At 41.1% G+C, this 13,757-nt stretch overlaps 1 non-coding gene across 1 annotated transcript; it reads right to left on the bottom strand.

The window, feature by feature from the left end:
- Positions 1-1,543: 1,543 nt before the first annotated feature.
- Positions 1,544-1,618, bottom strand: Trnas-cga (transfer RNA serine (anticodon CGA)). Its single transcript has one exon. It is a non-coding gene; the product is annotated as a tRNA-Ser (tRNA).
- Between the last annotated feature and the right edge of the window lie 12,139 nt (positions 1,619-13,757).

Raw genomic sequence — 13,757 nt, 5'->3', positions numbered from 1 at the left:
ATGTCTCCTGCAAGCTGTATCTATCCACAGACGTCTTTGGGAAGGACACCTCAGTAGATACAATGTAAGTTACTGTGGCTATTGGGTGCACGTGAATAGCCATAATGACGAGTTGCTAGCTATGTATTCCGTGATATCGGAATCCTGTTCCTGCGCCTGTATTAACTTCATACCAATTCTAATTATGTGCCGACTCATGTGGAATAACACAAGGTAGTTCAAAATGAATGCGATAAACATTGCAGAAATACATATGTAGACTGAAAGGTTAACTCCACATCTGCTATGCCATTCATTGATGTTCAATGTGGGCTTCATTTGTAACACGGCAGGTGTCTATCCAATTTTGCATTTCCTGCCACAGCTATTCCATCGCAGCCCAATGAATGGAGTTAACCTCGCCGACTATCCAGTGCCTTAGCAGTGGAAATGGGGTAACGATGTGGTGTCACTTTACCAAATTTGGTCCGAAATGTCTTTGATAGTGTTTTTGGGTATTCTACGACACAATACGCCGTTCCTGTAGTTCCGTTGTTGTCGACTAATCTCCTCATTCTCGTCCTCCTCCTCCCCCTCCTCCTCCTCCTCCTTCCTATCGCTGATGCCACTATTTTTTATATTAGCGCCAGCGATGAGCAACAACGGCGACATTATCTTTTCTGTTTAAATGTTGCCAACCTAAACTGTCGTATGTGACCTTTCAGTCTATATGTGTATTTCTGAAATAAAGTCATTACTTAGCCACGGGCGTGCTTTATTTTTATTCATTTTGAAACAAATGATTCTAATGGCTCTGAGCACTATGAGACTTAACATCTGAGGTCATCAGTCTCCTAGAACTTAGAACTACCTAAACCTAACTAACCTAAGGACATCACACACATCCATTCCCGAGGCAGGATTCGAACCTGCGACCGTATCGGTCGCGCGGTTCCAGATTGAAGCGCCTAGAACCGCTCGGCCACACCGGCCGGCTCATTTTCAATCACTCTGTATTATGGAGCACTTGCATTTCAGCTGCCAGTGTACCACTAAACAATTTTCAAGATAGCGCGATACTGTAACAAAAGCAACCTCGTGATGTTCAGCACACAACAGTGATTAGTGTAGGAGAAAAATCCGACCACATTCGATTAAAGCACCAGTTGTATGAGTGCGTCCGTTCGCATTCTTAAAATACCTATTGCCTACCCGATGAAGGATAATTAGCACAAGGAACGACTGTACGACTTCGGTTCATCGAAACAATTCAGAAACGCGTGCTGTGAATCTGCAAAAGAGACCACATAAGATATATTCATATTAGATTAGTTAACACCAGAACCGCCAGACTTTTCGAACCCCCTAAAACCACCTTCGCGAAAAAAATGCCCCAACTGTAGTCGATCCGTTTACACTTTGTTTCTAGCGTTTTCTTTAGTTTAGGGAATGAGTTTTTCTGTAACAGATAGTCACTCTAACGGTCACTTATTTTTCCAGAATGAGATTTTCACTCTGCAGCGGAGTGTGCGCTGATATGAAACTTCCTGGCATATTAAAACTGTGCGCCCGACCGAGACTCGAACTCGGGACCTTTGCCTTTCGCGGGCAAGTGCTCTACCAACTGAGCTACCGAAGCACTTATTTTGTTTTTATTCTAAACAGAAGGATGCAGGGTACTTTTGACTGATGAAAAAATCGAAATATTTTTTATTCCGTTATTAAATTATTAGTTTTTCTAAATTTCATTTATATATACTTAATTGCGTTTAGAATGAAAAATAACTGCTGCATGCTAAATTTTAAAGTTACAGTCGTTTACGATGCGGTGCTGCCATTATATAAGCTGTGGAAAGCTATTAGAGGTCAGTTCGTGCATGAAATCCTGGGCCGGCAATACTTTCGCATTTATGGACGGCTATAGAGTCAGTATGGCTCAGTATTTCTGCAAGGGACTTCTAACAACTTGTTCAATCCATGCCATGTCGGCTTGCTGAATCACGCCGGGCAAAAGGAGGACCGATACGATATCAGGAAGTACTCCATGACTTCTGTCTCCTCAATGTATAGGGCGATATTGCTGAATGGGAAGAAACAGCAGGAAACGTTGACTGAGGGGAGTTGTGCAGACGAAGCATGTTTTGTGACAAGTGTCTACCATCAATATGGGTGGTTAATTTTCTTTTCTGAGAAGGAGTTCTAGGGAGCACTTGTCATGCACCAAGAATTGCCACATGGTCGGAAATGCGTTCCAAGAGAGAAACGCCCACTTGAAGATGGAGATAAAATATCTTTGACAGGCTCCACGGTATCAGCACAAAGCAGGTGGCCGGCCAACATCGAGTAAGCTACACAGACGCGTGGAACATTCTCCGCGACAGCTGCAACGATCTGTAATATTTACACAGCGTGTAGACCTTATTAGCTACGGACTTGCCCCCATGGCGACGATTTTGTGGCTGGTTTGTCGCACAAGCCACCACAATGTCTGACATCCATCCTATCCACAGATGAGGCTACGTTTACGATGGGCATTATTGAAGCATCCTCTTAGAAAAATTTATGAATTAGTGTGCTGGTAAACCTCTTACGTTATTCGATTTTCAAACAGCTGAGCAAAACTGAACGTACTCAGACATTTCTCTCTTTACTTATTCTGATATATATTTGCGCAACGCATTCTGACTGTCAATAATCCCTACAAAAGAATGGCCCTGACTAACAATAACCTATACCTTTCATAAATCACTTACCTCACAAAAATCTTCGTTACTCAAACTACTGTAATACAGCGAGCGCCAATACTGCCAGCTAAATAAAAGAAAAAAAATGGCTCTGAGCACTATGGGACTTAACAGCTGTGGGCATCAGTCCCCTAGAACTTAGAACTACTTAAACCTAACTAACCTAAGGACAGCACACACATCCATGCCCGAGGCAGGATTCGAACCTGCGACCGTACCAGTCGCGCGGTTCCGGACTGCGCGCCTAGAACCGCGAGACCACCGCGGCCGGCTAAATAAAAGATTCCAACTACAAGGCACTAACTACTGATAGGCATAGTTAACAAATGAAAGCTTTTGATAGAGAACAAACAATGTATTTGCCATAGCCGGCCGGGGTGACCGAGTGGTTCCAGGTGCTACAGTCTGGAACCGCGCAATAGCTACGTTGGTGGAAACGTAGAAACGCTTCTACAATCGGCTCAGCACCTCATAATAATGTTAACTCGGCAGAAAATCTTGAGATACCGGTGTACAGCAAATGCTGAAAGAGACTATGTGAGCCACTGTGAGCCGGCACATGCAAATCAGTCACTGCAGCAAAAACACAACCTAGAAAATTTTTAATTTAAGGCTATTATTTAAGAGAAATAATATGCCTTCATTAATCACCCATTAAATATACCCTAACGAATAAGGCCATAGTAGTCGGGTTACATAATTTAATGCCGACATGGTAAACCAAAGAAAACCCAAATATGAACATTCGTCCCACTAAAATAGCTGCGCACAGGCAAGAATTTACGACATTAATTCATGACACGTGCCTCCGACATGCACGAGAATTACATTTTGAAGTTCGTTTGAACACCAAGCTGGGTTATCAAAATGCAATGAGGGAAGAAGATGGCACGTGTAAGAACACAACAACAGTGAAGGCTGCTTATTAAAGTAACCTCCCGCTTTCAAAAACATTTGACATCAATTGCACTGCTACGGTCGCAGGTTCGAATCCTGCCTCGGGCATGGATGTGTGTGATGTCATTAGGTTAGTTAGGTTTAAGTAGTTCCAAGTTCTAGGGGCTGATGACCTCAGCAGTTAAGTCCCGTAGTGCCTTTTTTTTATTTACCTTATAGTGTTCAAAAGTCATAATATATATACCAGTTCATGACATCCAGTATTACAAATTTCGTTTTTCTGACGGACACACGTCCAGATCGTCCGCTCTCAAAACTCTGCCACCTCTCTTCCCACATTCACCACTGCTGGCGGCTAACCTCCAACTGCACAACGCTACGAGCTGTTCACATCCAACTGCCCAACACTACAATAGCAAATATTCCAACAATGCAAATCAGCCACAGACTGCACACAGCACAGCCAGTGATTTTCATACAGAGCGCTAGGTGGCGTTACCAACATAAAAACGCAAACAGCCTACTTACAGTATCATCAAGTTTCACAACATCCACGTGAGCGATACCGAGGATACCCATGATACTGTGGCAACGAACTATCAGCGCCTGTTGATCATACCTTGGGTTAATCCTCAATCTGTGAGCTGAGATTATTGGCGACTGCCTCGTGGGATGAGTGATCCTTCCACAACACCTAATAGGCGAGACATATCTGCACTTCATGCGGGTGACACTGCCTCCTCTGCTGGAAGACGTGCCTTTGATGGGACGAAGGGAAATGTCGTCACTCCGTGATGGTGCTGCAGCTCATTGCCCTCTTGAGCGTGGAGCTAAGACACAAGTAGAAACACTATATTCCCACTTTCCTGGTGTGTTCTCATTTGTTTTAGATCATTGACACCTACATTGTCAAAGATCTTTTAACTCCAGCTTCAAGTGTGTGTACCTCCCTTGGAATGCATTTCAGGTCATACGCCGGTATTATCTGTTTGCTGCTAATCCTCTCATGGATCGCTGCCTGCAGTTCGTCCCCAATCAGCAAAATCACCCTGTATACAGGCTGATTCTTGTTGTTGTTGTTGTTGTTGTGGTCTTCAGTACTGAGACTGGTTTGATGCAGCTCTCCATGCTACTCTATCCTGTGCAAGCTTCTTCATCTCCCAGTACCTACTGCAACCTACATCCTTCTGAATGTGCTTAGTGTATTCGTCTCTTGGTCTCCCTCTACGAATTTTACCCTCCACGCTGCCCTCCAATACTAAATTGGTGATCCCTTGATGCCTCAGAACATGTCCTACCAACCGCTCCCTTCTTCTGGTCAAGTTGTGCGACAAACTTCTCTTCTCCCCAATCCTATTCAATACTTCCTCATTAGTTATGTGATCTACCCATCTAATCTTCACCATTCTTCTGTAGCACCACATTTCGAAAGCTTCTATTCTCTTCTTGTCCAAACTATTTATCGTCCACGTTTCACTTCCATACATGGCTACACTCCATACAAATACTTTCAGAAATGACTTCCTGACACTTAAATCTATACTCGATGTTAGCAAATTTCTCTTCTTCAGAAACGCTTTCCTTGCCATTGCCAGTCTACATTTTATATCCTCTCTACTTCGACCATCATCAGTTATTTTGCTCCCTAAATAGCAAAACTCCTTTACTACTTTAAGTGTCTCATTTCCTAATCTAATTCACTCAGCATCACCCGACTTTATTCGACTACATTCCATTATCCTCGTTTTGCTTTTGTTGATGTTCATCTTATACCCTCCTTTCAAGACACTGTCCATTCCGTTCAACTGCTCTTCCAAGTCCTTTGCTGTCTCTGACAGAATTACAATGTCGTCGGCGAACCTCAAAGTTTTTATTTCTTCTCCATGGATTTTAATACCTACTCCGAATTCGTCTTTTGTTTCCTTTACTGCTTGCTCAATATACAGATTGAATAACATCGGGGAGAGGCTACAACCCTGTCTTACTCCCTTCCCGACCACTGCTTCCCTTTCATGTCCCTGGACTTATAACTGCCATCTGGTTTCTGTACAAATTGTAAATAGCCTTTCGCTCCCTGTATTTTACCCCTGCCACCTTTAGAATGTGAAAGAGAGTATTCCAGTCAACATTGTCAAAAGCTTTCTCTAAGTCTACAAATGCTAGAAACGTAGGTTTGCCTTATTGTCAAAAGCTTTCTCTAAGTCTACAAATGCTAGAAACGTAGGTTTGCCTTGCCTTAATCTTTCTTCTAAGATAAGTCGTAAGGTCAGTATTGCCTCACGTGTTCCAGTGTTTCTACGGAATCCAAACTGATCTTCCCCGAGGTCGTCTCCTACTAGTTTTTCCATTCGTCTGTAAAGAATTCGTGTTAGTATTTTGCAGCTGTGGCTTATTAAACTGATTGTTCGGTAATTTTCACATCTGTCAACACGTGCTTTCTTTGGGATTGGAATTATTATATTCTTCTTGAAGTCTGAGGGTATTTCGCTTGTTTCATACATCTTGCTCACCAGATGGTAGAGTTTTGACAGGACTGGCTCTCCCAAGGCCGTCAGTAGTTCCAATGGAATGTTGTCTACTCCCGGGGCCTTGTTCCCACTCAGGTCTTTCAGTGCTCTGTCAAACTCTTCACGCAGTATCATATCTCCCATTTCATCTTCATCTACATCCTCTCCCATTTCCATAATATTGTCCTCAAGGCTGATTCTTATTAACGTTTAAAAACTTCCGAAGTGATCTAGGTTACGCAGGACACATGGGGCCGCAAATGTCTGAAATACCCGAAGAGTGGATGACAAATGTTGAACGTGTGATGCCACCAGGTCACGTACCTTGTCGCACTTGCAGCGGCTGAGCCTATCGGTCTGTCACATCTGATCATCCTAACCCAATTATTCAAGTCGGCGTAGCTCCGGACCTACGTGCGAGACTTCATCGCTTGGGGCTCACGGTTCGAGTCTTGCGTCTTGCAGGCAGTATTTTTTTCACTGCGTTAGACAATAATGTGTTTACGTTCAATTAAGATTTATTATTTTATTTACTGGTCTCGCGTCTCCGCTGGTATATTGCAAAGTAGAGTACAATAAAAACCTACCATTTTGCGTCGCAAGTAAATGATTATAAGCTTCAGAGCTTCGTCATTATCAATAAATGACCTATGTTTTCTTACTGAATTATGTCTGAAAAAAAAACAGAAAGGGCTAAGGAAACACAAAATGAGAACATCTTTTGCTTGGTTCCAGCGAGGACAGTAATTTTGTAATTTCTGCGTTTACAACAGATCAAAATTTCAACAGTTATTCAAACTTTACAGTGTTTTGCAGAAATATGTAGCACTACCCCCTACTGGCGAGTGTATGATCGACAAGCCAAATTGCTACACGTGCGGCGAGGTACGTCATCTGGTGACATCACACGTTCAACATTTGTCATCCACTCTTGGTGTATTTGCCGACATTTGCGATCCCGTGTGTCTTAAATTACTTGGCGCAGCAGTGCGTACGTCGCTTCGTGTGTTTTTAAACATTAATAAGAGTCACTCTGTATACAAAAACTGGCAAACAGCTTTTTCAGCTCTCAGTCTGTTGGCAGGCGATGCTTGGACTACAGGGAGGTCACTTAAGAAATTGTTACGAGTTGGTCAGGACATTTTGTAATCGCTGAAACTGATCCGCACAATAAAAAAGATATAGTAGTGGAAGGTTAATTTCCTGAAATGTTGTTAATGACGAACACACATCTATTTTCTCTGAAAAAAATTGTGAAGTTCATGAAGATTTTTATTTTATTTCAAACGTTACATAGCCTGTATCCTAGGATCCTTGATCAGGCTGGAACTAAGTTCAGTGTGAAAATGTGAATTTACTATCTATTCCTGTGTGGTAGGTTGTCTGGAATCCAGAAGCGTGGTGCTGAATGTAGAGAGTCTTGCTGATGAGTATTGCCTGGTGCAGAGATTGGCGGCAGTTCCTCACCATCAATATATGTGGTGTCTTCCCTTACTTTTCGTGACCTTTACCCCATATCTACACAGCGTCGCCATGTTGATTATGCGATTTGGTAATATTCGTGGTAGAGAGTGGCCATAAGGCCTTCCTGTTGCCACCTCTTCTTCCACTCCCTCCCCCGTGACGGAATTTCTGTACCCCATGTGTCTGCGTCTAGTGTGAAAGTGTCCGAACGTTTTCTAAATGTTTGCGAATCGTGTAACTGAGGTGAGACGTGGGTAATTAGTACGCTCAGACACGGGTAGACCACTTAGGTAAATTACTTGTAACTGTGCCTACTGGTATGTTTGAAAGCTAATTCGTTAATACGCAGGGCACGACGTTTAGCTTCATCGATCAGTCCTCGTGCTTCTCTCAGTGATACTCAGAATAATGTAATCAATTATCGGCAGTTAAGTTTATTTGTCCTCTCTCTCTCTTCCCCCCCCCCCCTCTAATTTACTAAAAGTTCTCGGCGAGATGAAAGACTGCAGGCGCTTTTTGCTGGACGCCGTTGCGCGCTAGAGAGTATCTTTATCTGGCTACTCAGGAAGGCTCTCGATGCGCGGACCTTGTCACACTTTAGACCGGTCAACAGTGAAATCACAGACGATATCGGCCAGGGCATCTGATAGATGCCCGAAGAGAAACGAAACCGAGATAAACACCACAGCCAGTCACGAAGTTTGCATTGCTCGTTATCCGTCGACAAGGACCAATACACATTTACTAGGGGTACTGCACCAATGATAACAACTATATGCAGAGGAAATACAATAAACAAAGACCTTAAGTTTACCTTGGAGACAGAATAAGCAGACCAAATAAACTTCCTAGATATATCCATCTCTATTTGTTCATTAGACCCAGAAAATAGTAGATACAGGCTCCCAGGTAGATGCCATTTTCCTTGACTTCCGGAAGGCGTTCAATACAGTTCCGCATTGTTGCCTGATAAACAAAGTAAGAGCCTACGGAATATCAGACCAGCTGTGAGGCTGGATTGAAGAATTTTTAGCAAACAGAACACTGCATGTTGTTCTCAATGGAGAGACGTCTACAGACGTTAAAGTAACCTCTGGCGTGCCACAGGGGAGTGTTATGGGACCATGTCTTTTCACAATATATATAAATGATCTAGTAGATAGTTTCGGAAGTTCCATGCGGCTTTTCATGGATGATGCTGTAGTATACAGAGAAGTTGCAGCATTAGAAAATTGTAACGAAATGCAGGAAGATCTGCAGCGGATAGACACTTGGTGCAGGGAGTGGCAACTGACCCTTAACATGGACAAATGTAATGTATTGCGAATACATAGAAAGAAGGAACCTTTATTGTATGATTATATGATAGCGGAGCAAACACTGGTTGCAGTTACTTCTGTAAAATATCTGGAAGTATGCGCACGGAACGATTTGAAGTGGAATGATCATATAAAATTAATTGTTGGTAAGGCGGGTGCCAGGTTGAGATTCCTTGAGAGAGTCCTTAAAAAGTGTAGTACATCAACAAAGGAGGCTACGGTCGCCGGTTCGAATCCTGCCTCGGGCATGGATGTGTGTGAAGTCCTTAGGTTAGTTAGGTCTAAGTAGTTCTAAGTTCTAGGGGACTGATGACCTCAGAAGTTAAGTCCCATAGTGCTCAGAGCCATTTCAACAAAGGAGGTAGCTTGCAAAACACTCGTTCGACCTATACTTGAGTATTGCTCATCAGTGTGGGATCCATACTAGGTCGGGTTGACAGAGGAGATAGAGAAGAACCAAAGAAGAGCGGCGCGTTTCGTCACAGGGTTATTTGGTATGCGTGATAGCGTTACGGAGATGTTTAGCAAACTCAAGTGACAGACTCTGCAAGAGAGGCGCACTGCATCGTGGTATAGCTTGCTGTCCAGGTTTCGAGAGGGTGCGTTTCTGGATGAGGTATCGAATATATTGCTTCCCCCTACTTATACCTCCCGAGGAGATCACGAATGTAAAATTATAGAGATTCGAGGGCGCACGGAGGCTTTCCGGCAGTCGTTCTTCCCGCGAACCATACGCGACTGGAACAGGAAAGAAATGTAAGGCAGTGGCACGTAAAGTGCCCTCCGCCACACACCGTTGGATGGCTTGCGGAGTATAAATGGAGATGTAGATGTAGAGAAAAATAACCAACACTCATTCAGCATTTACAGGAACAACTCCATAACAGACAAATATTATACCGGTCATCTAACCCAGATGACTGATACTATTTCAGATAGTAAAAAATAACGGAAAACAAGAATCCCTAGTTACAAAATTTAAGAAGAAAATCCAGAAAAACAGCCTCAAAAAGAGAGCAAAAAAACAGCACATCAAAGCAATAATTCTATACAGAAACGTCTAAAAAGGAAGATCACACTGACATGTATCAAAAATCTGGTATTTACCAACACCAGTGTAACAACTGTGATGCTCTATACCAGGGCAGAAAGACAGAACTTTTGAAACAAGGTACAAGGAACACAGAAGAGCACGGAAATATGGCACCAGCCAATCAACATGTGCAGAATACCTCCCGCAATAAAACTACCACCCTACCATAACAGAAAAGAACATAAAAACAGTCGGACTCAGAAACAAGAAACATCTAAACCTACAAGTGATTTCCAAATTCCAAAAGTGTTAATAGAGAAGAAACAATAAATGACGAGACAAATATCAGCAACCAGACGTTGTTTGAACTAATAATACACACACACACACACACACACACACACGGAGAGAGAGAGAGAGAGAGAGACGCTCCCACTACTATCGTAACAAATAAAGGACGGACTCTTCGCTTAGTAGCGAACCAAAACCCACGAAATGGCGAGATCACAGTGGTCCTTCACAACACAAAAACGTAAATATATTTTGTGTTAGTGGCAGTGCTGTGTGCTAAAATGAAACACATATGAGAAAGAAAGGGAAGAATGTGTCAGTAACAAAAAAACGCGAGTAACAACAAGAATTAATACTGTTTATAATAATAAGATAAGACAAGAGAACTGTTCATGATCCTAGCAAATAAAATTATAAGAGCAAGAAAAAACCATAATGTTATAGTGGCTACTGAACATGCTTTAGAACAAAGCGAAACGCGTTTGGTCTTAATAAGACTTTCATTACGATTGCAAAAGACGATATTAAACCTATACAAATTGTATGCCTGCAATTGCGGAAAAAATGCCGAAAAGCAAAGACGACAACATGTACCACAGTCAAGTATATTACATGATGAAGAAATAATAAACAAGTTGGAAAAATTAAAATTCTTATGTTTTCAAATTGATGAGAATTTAAACTGAAAAAAAAAATCACATTTTGGAACTCCCAAAACAACTTAGGTCAGCCACATTTGCACTCACAATAATTCCAGATCTTAGGGAGAGACATATCAGTAAGCTGACATATTTTGCATATTTTCATTCAGTAATGTCATATGAAACAATGTTCAAGGAAAACGCATCTTTAAGAAAGAAAGTCTTCATTGCACAAAAATGTGGTGTAAGAGTAATATTTGGTGCTCACCCACCATCATCTTGTAGACATCTGATTAGGAGCTGTGCATTCTGACTACTGCTTCACAGTATATTTATTTCTCACGAAATTTGTTGTAAATAGTTCACTGCGATTTAAAAGGAACAATGATGTACAAAGTTACAACACCAGAAGGAAAAATGACGTTCATTACGCCACATTAAGATTGTGTTTAGCACAAAAATGTGTGCGCAATGCCAGAACTGAATTTTTTTTATAACGTACCCAATGATATAAAATATCTGACAAACTGCAAAATAAAATCTGAAAACGAACTTAAAAAGTTTCTCCTCGACGTCTCCCATTCCGTAGAAGAATGAAATTTGTAAAAGGTGGTGGATGGGAATTACTAACTCACATTTGTAGATTTAATAAAAAAATAGAAACAACGTAAATGTTCAGCATGTAGCCATTTTTACAAATTAATTTGCATTGTGAATGTAAAATAACTCGTTCCACATCATTACGATTTATCATGCAAATAATCCATGGAACATGAAACTAACTAATCATGTGAAGCAAAGCACTCATCTGTACAAAGTGATCTCTCAGGTTTTTTCAGTGTGATGGATTAACGGTGAGCTTCCCGGTGTTCAGTCGAGTTTTTGTTTCCATTTTAAGGGGAGTTGGAACGCCCTATCCCGACAATGTTAAATTTATTGACTTGGCTTCCCTGTATTTCAGGAACCACTGTAGCCATTGAGCCATTGACATGAAACTTTTACAGGACATTATTAAACTGTATGTTCTGAGTCTACTGAACTACAATAATTGCATTTCAGTCGCAGCTTTCGGAAATACAATTTTTTAATTACACAGATAAAAATTTGTGTACTTTTTTGCATGTTATTCTAAATAATTTTAATTATGCATAACATTATGTTCTTCTTTTAGTTCAATAGACTTAGAATATGTATGTTATCATCTGAATACTGTACTCAAAGTGGTTTCTGAAATTTAGGGAAAAATGCAACAGAAAATGTAAATTTTCAGGAACGGCTTTTAAAGTTTCAAAAGACTGTAATTCACTCAATATATGTTTTTTTTTTTTTTTTTTTTTTTTTTTTTTTTTTTTTTTTTACTTTTAGTCACTCGAACGCACTCTGCACCACACTGTATATCATCCTTTTGATCTTTTTCCAAGTTTTTTTTTCATTTCTTCTTTCTTGACTCCTTAGTGGCCAACTGTGCTGCTTACTCTGCTTCATCAATGCGAACCTTGTCCATCTGTTCAAGTTCTCTGATGCAGTTTTCTCCAGGATTAATTCCCATATGCTGTAGCACTTTCACCCTACCAATGTTGCCATCATTAAAAGCAATAACAGCATCATTGACCCCCCCCCTTTAGTGTCCTCATTCCAACAAAAACATTTTTTGGTAAGCGAGTCCATATAAGATTACTGAACGACTCTTTGGAATTTTGAATCTGCCCATTCAGACACTTCTTCAGTAATTCAGGATTTGTCAAGTCTCTGTAAATAGGTTTAATGATAACCATGACTGCTGCTGGAATAGAATGTTTATGGATGTATGAACTGTTTGAGTACTGAGTACTGGGCATTGCGATAATTGCACCATGAATCAGGTCCAGGAGGGCAAAGTTGGTGTACTGGTTTTCCATCAGCTGACAGTCTGTGGAAGAAGGTAGTCCATACTGCCTGCTTCATTTTCAACATATCCTCAGTATTTTTTCTAATGACCATCAATAATACTGCTGTAGTTCATCAATCATTTTGTCTGTCAGCCTGCCTCTTATGGTTTTATCACCAGGAACTTTCTTGTCTCTCAAACTTTGTTTCAACTTCCTCAACCTGGTGTCCATCCTCTTCTGGATATGACCAACACATTCCAGTTATGTGATACTCTTCTCACCATAAGGCTGAGCAGCTACTACACATATGCTTTTAGTCTCCATCACCTAAGAACTTCCCCTTTCGTTCACAGATTGACTAAAAATGTCAATAGCTGCAGAGGCCTCCATACCACCACTTGTTCCTTCATAATTTCTGTCACAGATATACCCTTCTTCATTCCCTGATTTACACTTATAACAATGTTCGGATAAAATCTGGAAATCTGTTACCTTTCCAGTATCCACACTGGTCACCATAGTAACACAATTCATAGAACTGTAGCTACGCTTCTGCCAAGTGCCATCAAAAGCTACTGGTACGTCAGTCATACCATCATTTATTTCAACAGTTTCGTTTTCAGCACCCTTCATTGACTCAACATGCAACTGATTTCACAGCAGCTCCAATAACTCCTGCATATTTGTCGATTTTACAAGGTGGGCGTGGCATATCCATCATGGCACACAATTTCTGCTGCAGTGTGTCCTTTGCCAATATCTCTCAATCCATAAAACCACCTAACATTTACTTAAAAATAATTATTTTTACACTTATCAGAATTCCAAAATGAATGAGTAAATTTACAACTGGCACAATTAATGATAAGTTTCCTGGCTAGTCCATTTGATACCTTACTATCTTCTTGTAAACTAACTGGCCCTCCACATATTTTAGAACATACACATTTACGTAACACCCTTGTTAGGATGTGTAAATCTATCAGAATATAACCTAACCTACCATTCACATCA

This window comes from Schistocerca serialis, chromosome 7, assembly GCF_023864345.2.
Source record: "Schistocerca serialis cubense isolate TAMUIC-IGC-003099 chromosome 7, iqSchSeri2.2, whole genome shotgun sequence".
Lineage (NCBI taxonomy): Eukaryota > Metazoa > Arthropoda > Insecta > Orthoptera > Acrididae > Schistocerca > Schistocerca serialis.
The sequence above is the reverse complement of the archived record's forward strand: the minus strand, read 5'-3'. Positions and strand labels throughout refer to the sequence as shown.